We start from the raw sequence: 15,399 nt of genomic DNA on the forward strand, positions 1-15,399 counted from the left end.
TCTGCCCCTTCCCATCTCATTTTACCAAACATTGAGGTACTGAGCCCAAATTAGCTCAGAAAAGTTTAATTTGTTCTTTACCAGTCTCTCCTACACTCTCCTACACTCTTCTCTCACACTCAGTATGGCAGCTCTGCAGCAGTTGATTCTGGTTTAAACTGGCTGTGACAGATACAGCATCCCATAATAATCAGTATCCCATAATAATCAGCATGCCATAATAACAATGCACGGTATATTTAATCAACATTCAAAACTAGATGTGTCTTTTTCTTGGATTTCCATATGTCTAATGCATGTGGTTAAACCAACCATCCCTCCTATTCATCCCAACTGTAAATGTAATCAATAAAATGGAATAGTCCCAAAATGACAAAAGCCGTCAAATCAAATGTGGTAATAAAATTGCTGTTCAAAATGCAGTCAACCTATGAGCAATATTTAAATAATTGACCTTATACATTAACATAAAAAACAGCAGTTTAATATTGCATATTACTTGCTTCACTCACATTCCTGTTCTTACCTTCTACAAATACTTAAACATAAAATGTTCTTCTCTCACCAAAACAATCTCATTGTCTTCTATTTCTTTCATCTGCCCCTTCCCATCTCATTTTACCAACTGTTGAGGTACTGAGCCCAAATTAGCTCAGAAAGGTTTAATTTGTTCTTTACCAGTCTCTCCTACACTCTTCCATCACACTCAGTATGGCAGCTCTGCAGCAGTTAATTCTGGTTTAAACTGGCTGTGACAGATACAGCATCCCAGTCTCTCTTACACTCTTCCCTCACACTCAGTATGGCAGCTCTGCAGCAGTTAATTCTGGTTTAAACTGGCTGTGACAGATACAGCATCCCATAATAACCAGTATCCCATAATAATTAGCATGCCATAATAACAAAGCAGGGCATATTTAATCATCATTCAAAACTAGATATGTGTCTTTTTCTTGGATTTCCATATGTCTAATTCATGTGGTTAAACCAATCATCCCTCCTATTCATTCCAACTGTAAATGTAATCAATAAAATGGAACAAATAGTCCCAAAATGACAAAAACAGTCAAATCAAATGTGGTAATAAAATCGCTGTTCAAAATACAGTCAACCTATGAGCAATATTTAAATAATTCACCTTATACATTAACATAAAAAACAGCAGTTTAATATTGCATATTACTTGCTTCACTCACATTCCTGTTTTTACCTTCTACAAATACTCAAACATAAAATGTTCTTCTCTCACCAAAACAGTCTCATCATCTTGTCTTTCTTTCAACTACCCTTTCCATCTCATTTTACCAAACATTGAGGTACTGAGCCCAAATTAGCTCAGAAAAGTTTAATTTGTGCTTTACCAGTCTCTCCTACACTCTTCTCTCACACTCAGTATGGCAGCTCTGCAGCAGTTAATTCTGGTTTAAACTGGCTGTGACAGATACAGCATCCCAGTCTCTCTTACACTCTTCCCTCACATTCAGTATGGCAGCTCTGCAGCAGTTAATTCTGGTTTAAACTGGCTGTGACAGATACAGCATCCCATAATAACCAGTATCCCATAATAATCAGCATGCCATAATAACAAAGCAGGGCATATTTAATCAACATTCAAAACTAGATATGTGTCTTTTTCTTGGATTTCCATATGTCTAATTCATGTGGTTAAACCAACCATCCCTCCTATTCATCCCAACTGTAAATGTAATCAACAAAATGGAACAAATAGTCCCAAAATGACAAAAGCAGTCAAATCAAATGTGGTAATAAAATTGCTGTTCAAAATCAGTCAGCCTATGAACAATATTTAAATAATTCACCTTATACATTAACATAAAAAACAGCAGTTTAATATTGTATATTACTTGCTTCACTCACATTCCGGTTCTTACCTTCTACAAATACTCAAACATAAAATGTTCTTCTCTCACCAAAACAGTCTAATCGTCTTCTCTTTCTTTCATCTGCCCCTTCCCATGTCATTTTACCAAACATTATGGGCCTGAGCCCAAATAAGCTCAGAAGAGTTTAATTTGTGCTTTACCAGTCTCTCCTACACTCTTCCCTCACATTCAGTATGGCAGCTCTGCAGCAGTTAATTCTGGTTTAAACTGGCTGTGACAGATACAGCATCCCATAATAATCAGTATCCCATAATAATCAGCATGCCATAATAACAAAGCAGGGCATATTTAATCAACATTCAAAACTAGATATGTGTCTTTTTCTTGGATTTCCATATGTCTAATTCATGTGGTTAAACCAACCATCCCTCCTATTCATCCCAACTGTAAATGTAATCAATAAAATGGAACAAATAGTCCCAAAGTGACAAAAAGCAGTCAAATCAAATGTGGTAATAAAATTGCTGTTCAAAATGCAGTCAGCCTATGAGCAATATTTAAATAATTCACCTTATACATTAACATAAAAAACAGCAGTTTAATATTGTATATTACTTGCTTCACTCACATTCCTGTTTTTACCTTCTACAAATACTCAAACATAAAATGTTCTTCTCTCACCAAAACAATCTAATCGTCTTCTCTTACTTTCATCTGCTCTTCCCATCTCATTTTACCAACTGTTGAGGTCCTGAGCCCAAATTAGATTAATAAGAGACTGGAATATGAATAGGAAAGGACCTGATTAGAAAGATGAGTACTTACAAGTAGCAATAACAATATATTTGTGTATACTTACAGAGCAGTTGTTTTTAGATTGGGTCAGTGACCCCCATATGAAAGCTTAAAAGTCAGAAGAAAAAGGCAAATAATAAAATATATAAAAATATATAATGAAGAGCAATTGCAGAATTGCTTAGAATTGGCCATGCAATACCATGGCTTTTATTGCCAGACCATTTTTGAACATTTTGCACTCTTTCGCATTAAGGGCTTCTGCTGGAGGGGAGGGTCTTTTCATTTACCCAGGAAAACAATATATCGTCTTTTTCCGGAAAACCTAAGATTTCAAAATATGCTAGAATTTTTGTGTAATTCCACTTCTGTAGTTTTATGGAGCTTTTCTTAAACTCCAAGCAGTACACTACCATTTCCAAAGCATCGCTCCACAAAACATAATATTTCTGATTTTAAGGCCAAACATTCCACTAACAGTAGGTTCACCCTAGAAAACCACGCATTATTGGAAAGATCATATGCTGATGAATCCAGAATGGGTAAATATGTGCTTGTAATCCAAACTACCAAATAGAAATTCTTTCCTAAACAATTTTTTTTATAAAATTTTTACAAAACTTCCACCTTACAACATACTGTTAGATAGACCACGATAAAACACCCTAAACATGAATGCTTGGGGTCTGCTAAACAGTTTTATGTCCAATATGCAGGGCAGCCATCAGGGGGGGACAGGGGGGAGAGTTTTGGGGGGCCCGACACTTACTTGATTAGCCGAGCTCCCCATCTTTCTGAGAGTTGCTGACTTTGGGAAGGCATGGAGGTATAAGGGGCCATGGCCACCAATTTTAGCCACCAATATTTTTTAATGGGGGGCCCTGGCCACAAATGTTTTTTTTATGGGGGGCCCTGACCACCAATATCTTTTTATTTTTTATTAACATGTGGGAACCCTAGCCACAAATATTTTTTTTGTTTTTTTACTGTGTGGTGGGGAGGGCGGACCTGTAGGTGGGGCTTGCGGTGGGTGCAGCCCAGGGGGCCCAGGAAATTTTGTCGTACGGGGCCCTGCGATTTCTGATGGCGGTCTTTCCAATATGTGTAGATTTACCTAAGTATGAGGCATATAGGACCCCCAAAATGAAGACAACCCCACATGGTCTGTCATTTAAGGTACTGCAAAATCAACACATTTACATCATTTGGGGGGGGGCAAATGTAGGAAAAAGTACATTAACCCAAGAAAACCATATATTTCGGAAAAGTACACATTCCTCTGAATCCAAATTGGGTATGCAAGTCTTTCTACTACAAAGCACCAAACCGCAAACCTTTCCTAAATGTGATGATTTTAGTAACATTTCCAAAAAGCACCTCAAAGCTTCCAATTTGCAGCATCTTATCTCCCACATAGCATTAGGTACCAATAAAACACCTTAAATATGACACGTTGAGGTAAGAGAGACACAGTGAAGTGAGAGAGACACGGTGAGGTGAGGGGGTGTGAGAGAGACATGGGGGTCATTTATCAACACTGGGCAAATTTGCCCATGGGCAGTAACCCATGGCAACCAATCAAATTGCAGCATTCATTGTCCTACTTGCAGCTGGCTTTAAAAAGTTGATCACTGATTGGTTGCTATAGGTAACTGCCCATGGGCTAATTTGCCCAGGGTTGATAAATGAGCCCCCGTGACGGTGAGGGGGGTGAGAGAGACACGGTGGGGTGGCGAGACTTTGGCTAGTGCAAAGTTTTTACTCAGAGTTGATTAGAAATTTGAGGGTAGTTTTCACACTGCCCCTTGGGAAGAAGTCGGCCGCTATCTATTGAACTTACGATTCTACCCCGGTCGCATAATAATATTAAAAGTGCGATCACTACGTTGCCACTGCGTTCTGTACATCCTGCGATTATAGCACGGTTACACCTGTACCATAGAGTTTCCGTATACAGTCCCGTTGAGTCGCACGACGAGTTTGCGCTCTGATTGGACAGAGATAAAGCGCCCAATCCTGATTGGCTAACCGCTGTCAATAGTAAGTGGCTGTGTCCGGCCGCTGCAGGGGCGCACAGGACAAATTCGTGATACAGGACTGTCGTGAATTCCGCGGGGAGGACTGAGTGCGGGAGCTGCAAAAGGGCTGCCAGAAAGTAGAGTTCAAGATTTTTTTCTGGTAACATTAATCTTTTTCACAATTTAGCAAGAATACGATCGTCTTCTGCTGCATAATCCCCCTGTAATACTTATATTTAAAAAGCAGCAGCCCAGGAAGAGAATTGGCTGGAAGTTATACATCGCTCTATCTGACGGGAAGGCTTGTTGCGCGCTGTTAACTCGGCATTGTAAATCCAAGATAGCGGCAGTGGTGTAGCTCCTTCCCGAGGGCCGTGTGAAAACTCTTCCCATGCCTCCCCTCAAGCCCGAGTAAAAACTTCTCTCTCTCACTCCGTTATCCGTTCCTACCGGTGCATGTGCGGAATTGGACTGCATGAGGACCCGTAGTCTATAGACAATCATATTCTTGCTGGCTATGCTGTGAAAAGATTTATTTTGCAGGGGATTGCACATGACATGTAAGTGCTAAAGGAATGTTGGAAAAAAGACAAAAATAAATGTGAAGAGACCAGGGTACATGGCGTGATTTCTGGCATGTTTGGAGTTAATGCCTTTATGCATTTACTGCAGTGGTTTCCGGCATGTCTGAGGTTAATGCTGATTATCCATTTTCTAAGATGATTATTGGCACTTTAGGGGTTAATGACATCCATTTTCTACCATGGTTCTTAGCTGATGCTGTGTATTCATTTTCTACAGTGACTACTAGCATTTGAAATGAAAATGTCACTGGTCTTGTTGAACTAGCCAATCGAACACAGTCCACCAGCAATGAAAATGTCATATTTATACTAACCTGATCATGAAACATTTTCCAGATTAGTATTCGTGGGACCTACTGATGGCTGTTGGGCTGAGTTGTAGTTAATAAAAATGGAAATAGCAAAATAGCTTTGCTTTAAAGTGGGCAAAAGTAGAACGTGTGCACAGCGCACATATCTTTGTCTTACAGATGTTTGTGCAGGAAACTCTTCCTATCTGGGCAGACACAATATTCAGGATATACTTTATAATGTTCCATTTTTTTTTATTTACTACAACTTTAGCTGTTAATGTTGATGGGGATCTTAATTTAAGAACAAGAAGATGGACTCTGGTTTGATATGTAAAAAAACGCCAATACCTTAGTATGCTGCAACAGGGGTGATCCCAATTTATTCCATGGTGCTACCAGACACTGCAGTTACAATCAATCGTTTCGGTTGGATTGATTGTAACTGCAGTGTCTGGTAGCACCATGGAAGGGACAGGTGTTCCCGAAATGTTTGATTGTAACTGCAGTGTCTGGTAGCACCATGGAATAAATTGGGATCACCCCTGTTGCAGCATACTAAGGTATTGGCGTTTTTTTGCATTTGGATTAATTGCTGGCGTTTGGCTAGGCCAGTGCCATAGCCTTTTACCCCCTAAACTGAACTTCTCGGGTTTGATTTTCCATCTCCAGCAGCTAAGCAGCAAAGAAAATAGAGACAATTGTCTGGGCTGTGAAAGGGAGAAAGGGGGGTTAAAAAGCATAAATATGGGTTGTTTAGAAGCCTTGGGAACAGGGGTCAAAAGAGGGCAGTGGGCAAGCAAGTCTGATGGGAAGTCATTTATAATAACTTACACCAATAAAGATTTAAGGTGAGCAGTAGAGGGAGTGAAATATAGGAGGTGTAAGGGGGAAAAAAGCCCCTCATGGCATAGTGAGAGATGGATGTTTTTGTAACAGCATCTGCGGGTAAAGGGTGAAAGGGGATTAAAATAGCAGGAGGGGTAAAAATCAGCAGGAAGTAGTAAAACAAAAGTATGTGTAGGGACATGTAGATAGCAGTTAAGGCATATGGCGATTCTGGATGCCCGTATAGATATTTGTTGCTTTCTAAAGACAGTGGTGGGAAACTTGTGCAGCAACTTCAGGCGACTTGGGAAAACCGAAGCAACTCGTATACCATCCCGCCAGTGATTCACATTATTGGTAGTGGGATGGCATTTTGGTTAGTCGTCTGCAGTAGTGAAGATTTATCACCGGCGACTAATTCTCCCCGTGTGCCACCACCCTTACAATATATGGTCACTGTTGATTTAAAAGCTACTGATGCAGTTTATTCAGTTTAATCTGATATTGAAGCCCTTATGTAAACAAGTAAGAAGTAAGGAATGCAGTGGTTGTTTTTACAGAGGACTCAGAATGCGAGTTTGCATTTTGCCACTGAAATCCACTAGCTGTGCTTGCACCCATGCCAATGTAATGATTCTGGGAGGTGCTGATCCTTTGCCTGTGTTTTCCAGCATCTTGCAAGCCTGGCTTCAGTCTTAAAGAGGTGGTTCATCTTTAAGTTATATTTTAGTATGTTGTAGAATGGCTAATTCTAAGCAACATTTCAAATGGCTTTCATGTTTTCTTTTTTATAGTTTTTGAATTATTTATCTCGTTCTTCTGACTCTTTCCAGCATTCAACTGGGGGTCGCTATCTATCACCATCTTAAAACAAATGCTCTGTAAAGCTACAAATATATTGTTACTGCTACTGTTTATCACTCATCTTGCTATTCAGGCCTCTCCTATTCATATTCCAGTCTCTTATACAAATCAGCGCATGGTTGCTAGGGTCATTTGGCCCATAGCAATCAGATTGCCGAAATTGCAAACTGGAGAGCTGCTGAATAAAATGTAAGTGAAATAACTCAAAAACCATGATTACGGTAATAAAAAATGCAAACCAATTGCAAATTGAGTATCACCCTTGTCATGCTACAAGTTAATGTAAAGGTGAACAAACCCTTTAAGTCTCTGTACAGCTGAACACAGATTGGATAGGCTAGAAGGATTCACCCAGCATTCTATCCAATCACTGTGCAGGTGTACACAATTGTATAGACTGGAAGATTCACTCTGCAGCCAAGCCAATCCCTGTGGAGCTGTACTGGGTCTTAAACTGGGAGGGAGATGCTCAGTTTTTGCAGGCAGCAGCAGGCTTGGAATAAGGTAATAGTATTAAAGTTTATTATAAGTGAAGCTCCTGATTTATCCTAACCTTCTAATGTCTTGTGTATGTGTCTACCTGCTGAAGTACATGTGTGTGTTTTACTTAGTATATCAAAGGGATAGATTTATTACAGAAAAACTCAGCCACTTTCCATTCATTCCTATTGGATTTTTAGAAGTCTATTTATCAAATGGGGAATTCTATCTTTCACCCATTCACAGAACACGCTTCTAAAAGTTCCATAGCCCCCAAGTCTGAATTTGTACGTCTGGACCTGAGCCAGATCTCTTTGTGTGCTGCCTATAGAATTCTGTATTATTGTGCTCAGGGGCGATTCTATGCCTTCTCTACTCACTTCATGGCAGCAGCACCCCTGAGCGTGCTTGATTGCATACCTCCCAACTTTCCCATTTTCAGCGGGACAGTCCCGCTTTTGACAGCTCTACCCGCTGTCCCACATTTGTACGGAAATGTCCCAACTCTCTCTACACTGAAACAGCCAGAAAAAGATACAAAGTTTTTAACTTAATTGTTTTTTGGCAGAGAGCCAAGAACAGCCACCAGGTGCAACTTAGATAATTTTGTAACAATTTTGAGATAAGCAAATCAGTAATTGTAACAAATTAGATAAACAGGTCTCTTGGGCGAACTTAGACTCATCTTAAAGGGCAATTCAGTTTCATTAGCAAAACTGTAAAAAAAACACAGAAATATGTTCAAACTTTCATAACCTGCCAAATGAACATGATAATTAGGGAGTGTGGCCACAAAAATGGGCGTGATCAAATACGCCCGGCAACTTTTTTGGTCCCTCTTTTTATTTCCATGAATGTTGGGAAGTATGGTATTGTCATAATTTCTCTACTTGTCATGTATGTTAACTTTGATTTGTTGCAATGTCTTCATAAGCCTAAATGATTCTGCCCCAGTCTGAGTGTGCTTGTGTACCTGATTCCCTGACTGAGTAGAGCCCATACACACTGCTGGCAGCACCTGTACCCTATTTATGCTCCCCTGTATCGGGCACTTTATCTATCCAGCCTCTAGGGGCATTATTAATTGAATTGGTGCCAAAGTTATTGACACTGTATTCATTTTGTTGTGTTTTCTAGTGTGTTGTATAAATGGAATGGCACTTTATCTCATGTGTTCTAGGGGGATTCTTTAATGAATTGGGATCATGTTTACATTGCAAGGTATTTTGGGCTATTATACACAGAGCTGGTCTTTTTTTCATGTTACCATGACACTGAAACATTATTTATCAGAGTGTTACTGCATTGTATGTGTTTGCTAGTGTAAGACTAGTGCCCATTTGCTTATGCTCTGCACCAGGGTCAGACTAGGCCGGTGGGACACTGGGAAAAAAACCCGGTGGGCTCCAGCCTTCGCAGGCCCTGCCAGCCCAGACCCGAGCCCCACAGCCAATGGCTCCTGCTCTTTCTGACCTCTCCCGTTGGTGATTGACAGAAGAAATTCATATGTTCAAATTGGCGGAGGGAAGGGAAGGGGAACAAGGAAGTTTTATGTCTGGGGCAGGCGGATTTGCAGTGGTGGCGGGCCCTCAAAGTGATTTTTGGCTTGGGCTGGGGCTCACTGGTATTCTAGACTGGGCTGGGGTGGGGGTAGGGGGCCCCGGGAAGTGGCAGCACCGGTGGGCCTAGACCCCCCCCCCAGTCCGATGCTGCTCTGCACTGAGAGGGCACTGTGCCAGTCTGGGTAAATAAACATGCAATGGTTTTAGCACAAATTTTCACTCCAAATTCTGCTCTGTGTGTATGCTCCCAGGCCGACACTCTGTCTGTGAATAAAGATGCACAAGCAAATGGATTCCACAAGATCGGCTATTTCTCACTAGTCTGAGACTGAAAATGCAAGTGTGTGAGTCGATGCAAGTAAGTAGACAAACTAAGGTTGCTGACCATGCCCGGACTGGCAATCTGTGGGTTCTGGCAAATGCCAGAGAGGCTGCTATAAGGTGCCATAGAAAGTCAGTATTTAGTGGCCTGGTGGGGGCTGTTTGGGCCTCTGTGTACCTGAAATGTCAGGGTCTATTTTAATTCTCAGTCCGGACCTGTTGCTGACCATCTAATGCACTGACCCACCTGCTAAAATGTGTGTGCCCAGCGCATGGGTAAAAATAGTCAGTGTAGCTTATAACTTTTATAGTACTATTATATCATTTTCTCTGCACGGCAGTGTATTATGTATATTAACAATTCCTGTGTCTTTGACACCAAAATATTTATAGCCGTTTTATTTGTGATAATTTTACCTACTTGCCCCACCCTGAAAATTTTTTACCCAAGATCATCCATTAACCTCCTCGGCTTCTCTGCTTCCAGCAGCTGCAGCTTCTCCTGCCTTTTGTTTCTTGTACCTTTCAGTCATGTATCCCCATTTTGTTAAGGGCAGACCCTACACAACATAGAACCTTAGTGAGGTTTGAGAGCCTTCACCCCCTGTAGCTGTTCTAATGAACCTATATCAATCATTTATACTTTTAATAAATGCCCTTCCCTTATTCTTTCTGATTTCAGAAATACACTGGCTTGTAACTGGCTCAATCACTGTATGTCCATTATTGTTTTTGTATCTGTTACTCTGGGATCTAGATCACATATGGCTGTGTGGAGGTTATTTCCGTGGGGTCCGTTAATGTAATAAATGCATAATATAAAAAAAGGTTTAATATAATTATATTACTGCGTACTATCTCTCTCTCTCTATACTTCTCTGTCTTAATCTTTCCTGCACACACATCTAAATTCAGATATTCAGCGGGATCACACGAATGGTTAAGATATTAGCAAAGTCCCCAGACTCACTGTATTTTTTTACCTTGGAAATAACACAATGCAAATGGAATTTCAGGTTAGCTGAGCGTATGCATTCTCATGTAATTACAAACTTACTCTATCCTTTACTCGCATAGTATTTAGCCAGCAGTTGTGCTTAGGAGCAGCCAGGCCTCTTTTTTTCATGGACAGATCTTTAGAAGTGTCATCATTATCTTCTCCACCTCCATCTGTAGCCTGCCAAATCTCTTCTTCACATGCAGAGACCTCTACAAACCTCACAGGCACTTCACTTACACATTCAATATGCATTCTCCAGCTTCCAGTAAAACACATGTTCTGAGTTTAAAGGAGAACTAAAGATAAGTTAGAGTAATGTTGATTTGACCTTGTTTTCTGTAGCAGGGAAGATCTGTCTCCAGTAGCTCCCCATATTCACATCACATGCTCTGAGCTGAAGATACAAGGCAAATAAATAGTTAATTAAGATTTACAGTACTTGCAGATCAGAAATTGGTGCATTCTGTCTCAGAATTTAATCATAATCTCTGTAACTCTGTATCAAGCTTAGAATGAGCTTTGTCTGTCATTAATGGCAGACAAAGCTCATTCTAAGCTTGATGATGTCCACCAACCCTTAAGCTTAGCTTCTTAACAGCTGCCCAGAGCTCACTGAGCATGTACATTGTCACTGGCACTTATAATATGCCCTTAGAAGATCCAAGATTGGAGGATTCAATGGACATCTCTGAAGTCCTGGAGCATTGCTGATAATAGGCTGCTGATCTGCTGGTACAGTAAGCAGTGGCGGAACTACCAGGGGAGCAGGGGGTGCGAGCGGACCAGGGCCCGCACCCCTTCAGGGCCCCCGGCAGCCCGCTCACTACTGAAATCCGGCGTGTGCGGAGGGGGGGTGGGGCCCGGCTGTGCATCACGCACCAGGGCCCGTCCCTCTAGTTACGGCACTGACAGTACGTTCAGTCAGGACGCATGTTGCAAGTAATTCTATCATGTGGTGTGATGCTCTTTATAGCTTTAAAGCTTTTTAAGCATTTACAGAATTCCACCAACCAACATTTGAGGACAGGATTGCCACATGTAAATACAAAAGAATAAAAAGCACATGAGAACAATGGGCGAATGGAGGTGGGACTGTATGCCTTGGTGCTTGAGAAGGGAAAGGAGAGGGGCCTCAAAAGTTATTTTGCACCTAAACCAAAGTTTAATTAAGTTAAGGGGAATTCACATTCAAAGTAACTTTTAGTGTGATGTATGGAGTGTTATTATTCTGAGTCAATTTGTTGTTATTATTTTTGTTTAATTATTTAGTTTTTTGTTCAGCTATTCTCCAGCTGGAATTTAAAAGCTCGAAAGAGTCAGAAGAAGAAGCCATACATAATTAATAAAAATAAAGACCAATTGAAAAGTTGCTTAAAGTTGGCCATCCTGTAACATACTTAAGGTTACTTTAAAGGTGAACCACACCTTTAAAACCATTGCTGAGACCTTGCAACTTTTCAGAAAAAGAACAGAACGCAGTTCCTTCTGTTTATTCTTTAATTTAGCAAGTACATAAAATACAAGCTGTCTTCTGTATGGTGGTGAATGTCAGTCATATATAGGCTGGGAAGGAATAGTGAAAGGAAACCGTGATATATATCTATATCCAGTGGCATAACTAGATGTTACTGGGACCCACAGCAAATAAATTTTAGGGCCCCCAACATATCCAGAGATTGTCCTGTTTTACCAATATATTCGGAAATGTTTCATTAATTAGGGCCTCATGCGGCCCCCTTTACCTCGCACGGTCTGCTTCCTCTGTAGTTATGCCTCTATCTATCTATCTATCATCTATCTATATATATATACGGTATGCACTGAATCCAGGATTCGGTTTGGGTTTCGGCCAGGAGTCGGCCTTTTTCAGCAGGATTCGGATTCGCCGGAATCCTTCTGCCAGGCCAAACTGAATCCGAATTTGCATATGCAAATTAGGTTCAGGGAGGGAAATCGTGTAACTTTTTATCACAAAACAAGGAAGTAAAAAAAGTTTCCCCCTTCCCCCTTGGGGAGTTAAGGGCCCCTGCCATCAGTGAGCCGCAGACTTCGGAAGGGAGGGCTGGGTGGAGCTCCGATGACTGCTTCTTGTGCTCTGATTCGCCATGAAGTGCAAGTCCCAGTAAAGCCACATGCAGATTGGTTGAGTGAAGTTTGAACCTCCCCTCTACTTTATCCAATCACCATGTGGCTTTACCGGGACTTACATTTCACTGGCGAATCAGAGCACAAGAAACTGAAGATACCGGCATCTGAACTCCCTGGCTAAGGTACGTGCAGTTTTCTTTTAACCTGTCCTGGCCAATTGTTTTTTTTAAAAAAAAATATATGGGGTCCCTGGCCAATTGTTTTTTGTTTTTTTTTAAATGTGTGGGGGCCCTGGCCAATTGTTTTTAAAAAAAAAACTTGTAGGGGCCCAGGCCAAATCTTTTTTTTTTAAATAACTCGTAGGGGCCCTGACCACTAATGTTTTTTTTATATAACTTGTAGGGGCCATGGCCACCAATGTTTTTTTTTTTTTTTTCTTTAACCACCACCTGACCACCAAAACTTGTAGGAGGGCCCTGGGCACCAAAGTTCTTTTTTTTAACTTGTAGGGGGGCACTTAATGTTTTAATGCCTGTGTCTTGTGTGGCCTTCATTCTGATGGGTGAGGGAGGGGTGGCGAGGGGGACCAGAAAATTTTGTTGTGCGGGGCCCTGTGATTTCTGATGGCAGCCCTGCATATGCATATCAAGTATGAGTGAAAGGTATTTTAGGGCTGGCTCATTCTCCTGAATTACTTAGTAATGTAACATATGGGTTATCCCCTGTATGTCTGGAGGGCTATGATATGCCAGTGTACATAATCAATGACTGATGGCGCACATCACCTTTTGAGCTACAAAGCCTTCTATCTAAGAGCTGTGTATAAGTCATTGTACACAGAGGAGTAACTACAGAGGAACCAGACCCTGCGGCTGTAGGGGAGGCCCAGGAGATATAAGGGCCCCATGAGGCCCTCATTTATATACAGTTTTAATAAATATTGGTAAAACCTCTAAACATTTTGGGGTCCTGAAAAATAATTTGCTGTGGGGCCGAGTAATATTTAGTTAAGGCACTGATTGGACATGAGTGTGTGAGAGAAAGGCAGGGCTGGTCTCAACGTAAATTACAAAACAAACAGAATCACTGGCACACGTGGCAATTCAAGTGCCGGGTTACCCCGTGCTCTTTATTGTGCGAACGTAAATTACCCAACACTAGGCACACACCATCACACTGGAGGTTTTGGTAGAGACTGGCACTGCTCATTGCATTGTCCCTGAGCATCCTACCTGACATTTATTTGAATGCTCCTGTTTCTGAGGTGGACTTTTATACATGGCTGCAGACTTTGATGACTTGGAAGAGTTATGGATGTCAGGAGGGTGTACAATTGTCTCCTAGGTCTTGCTGAATGAAAGTACTGACTCACAGTCCATCAGGCTCTCTGGGTGAGAATGGGGCTCAGTCACAGCCCAAGGACCCTATCTGAAGCAGCCTCCCCCCCCCCTCCCCTCCTACTAAAGACCAGAGCAGCTGACTCAGGCTTGGCATCCACACCCTGTCAGGAAATGAGAAATAGACACAGAGCAGGGGAGAGGGAGAGAAGAAAGGGGAAAGCAGCAGAGCACAAGAAGAGAATGAGACCCAAGAGTGGAAAGTGATAGAGAGAGAGAGAGAGAGAGAGAGAGAGAGAGAGAGAGAGAGAGAGAGAGGACTACGATTCAAACAAAGTAGGAGGAGAAAAATGTGCAAGGACCAGAAGTGGATATTACTGGGCCCCACAGCAAATTATTTTTCAGGCCCCCAAAATGTTTAGAGGTTGACCTGTTTTACCAATATTTATTGTATATGAATTACGGGTTGTGACACATGGGCAGATTCGGGGAGATTTAGTCACCTGCCTCACAAGGAAACTTCGGGCGACTTCGGAAAATGAAGCGCCGCGTGTGCTTTAGCACAGGTGACTTTTCATTATAGCGGACGGGAAGACACGCAAAGGCAGTTCTGCCCGTGTTTCAATCCTAAAGCCTCATGGGGCCGCTTTACCTCCTGCACCCCCCTGCATTTGCAGGGTCTTCTTCCTCTATAGTTATGCCCCTGGCAAGTACACTGGGATATGGAGGATTCCAATGTAAAATGCACAGCTCAGACTGAAACAGCACCATCCAATAAAATGCAATCAGCAGGGTAAACCCAAGGGTCTGAACAAATCCTTTCTCTCTAAACAACAACTATATTCATTAATTCACTAAACCTTGTTCTACACTGAAAGGCATTCAAGAACTGAAGTTTATTGAATAAAACTTGCTGCATTGCCAGTTGGTCCAACGTGGAGACTCCAGTTCATCAGAGCCATGGCACCTGCTGCAGTGCAGTTTCAACAGATTACTACAAAGCCTCACTCACATTTATGCCTGGACAATTCTCCATTTTGCTTGTCATCCAGTGATAGATTTCAAGCCAGATACTGAGCTATCCCAGACCACAGTCTGTGTTTATTTGATGTCATTATCCCAATTAAAAGATACATTATTAACATATGTATACCTATATATAGACAAATACAAGAGTCCTCTGCACTTAAACCATTATCAATATATTTACGACAGAGACATTTTGTGGATACTGCTACTAAAAAATCTTTACCCTTTAAACATAACAGGGATTGTTTGTCCATATATTGCAATATATTTAAAGGAACAGTTCAGTGTGAAAATACTATTTACTGTGTAAATAGATAGGCTGTGCAAAATAAAAAATGTTTCTAATATAGTTAGTTAGC

General features: G+C 41.3%; 1 protein-coding gene across 3 annotated transcripts in view; it reads left to right on the plus strand.

The window, feature by feature from the left end:
- Positions 1–4,684: 4,684 nt before the first annotated feature.
- Positions 4,685–15,399, plus strand: part of aebp1.S (AE binding protein 1 S homeolog) — a 51,319-nt gene continuing 40,604 nt past the window's right edge. The window contains exon 1 of one of the 3 annotated variants that reach the window (XM_018255108.2): positions 4,685–4,817. The gene's annotated coding sequence lies outside the window, so the exon portion shown is untranslated. Of the gene's footprint in view, positions 4,818–4,839; positions 5,218–9,601; positions 9,624–15,399 lie in introns of those variants that run through there. The other 2 variants (XM_041588121.1, XM_041588122.1) reach the window with 2 other exon arrangements.

The sequence above is a fragment of the Xenopus laevis genome, chromosome 3S (assembly GCF_017654675.1).
Source record: "Xenopus laevis strain J_2021 chromosome 3S, Xenopus_laevis_v10.1, whole genome shotgun sequence".
Taxonomy (NCBI): Eukaryota; Metazoa; Chordata; class Amphibia; order Anura; family Pipidae; genus Xenopus; species Xenopus laevis.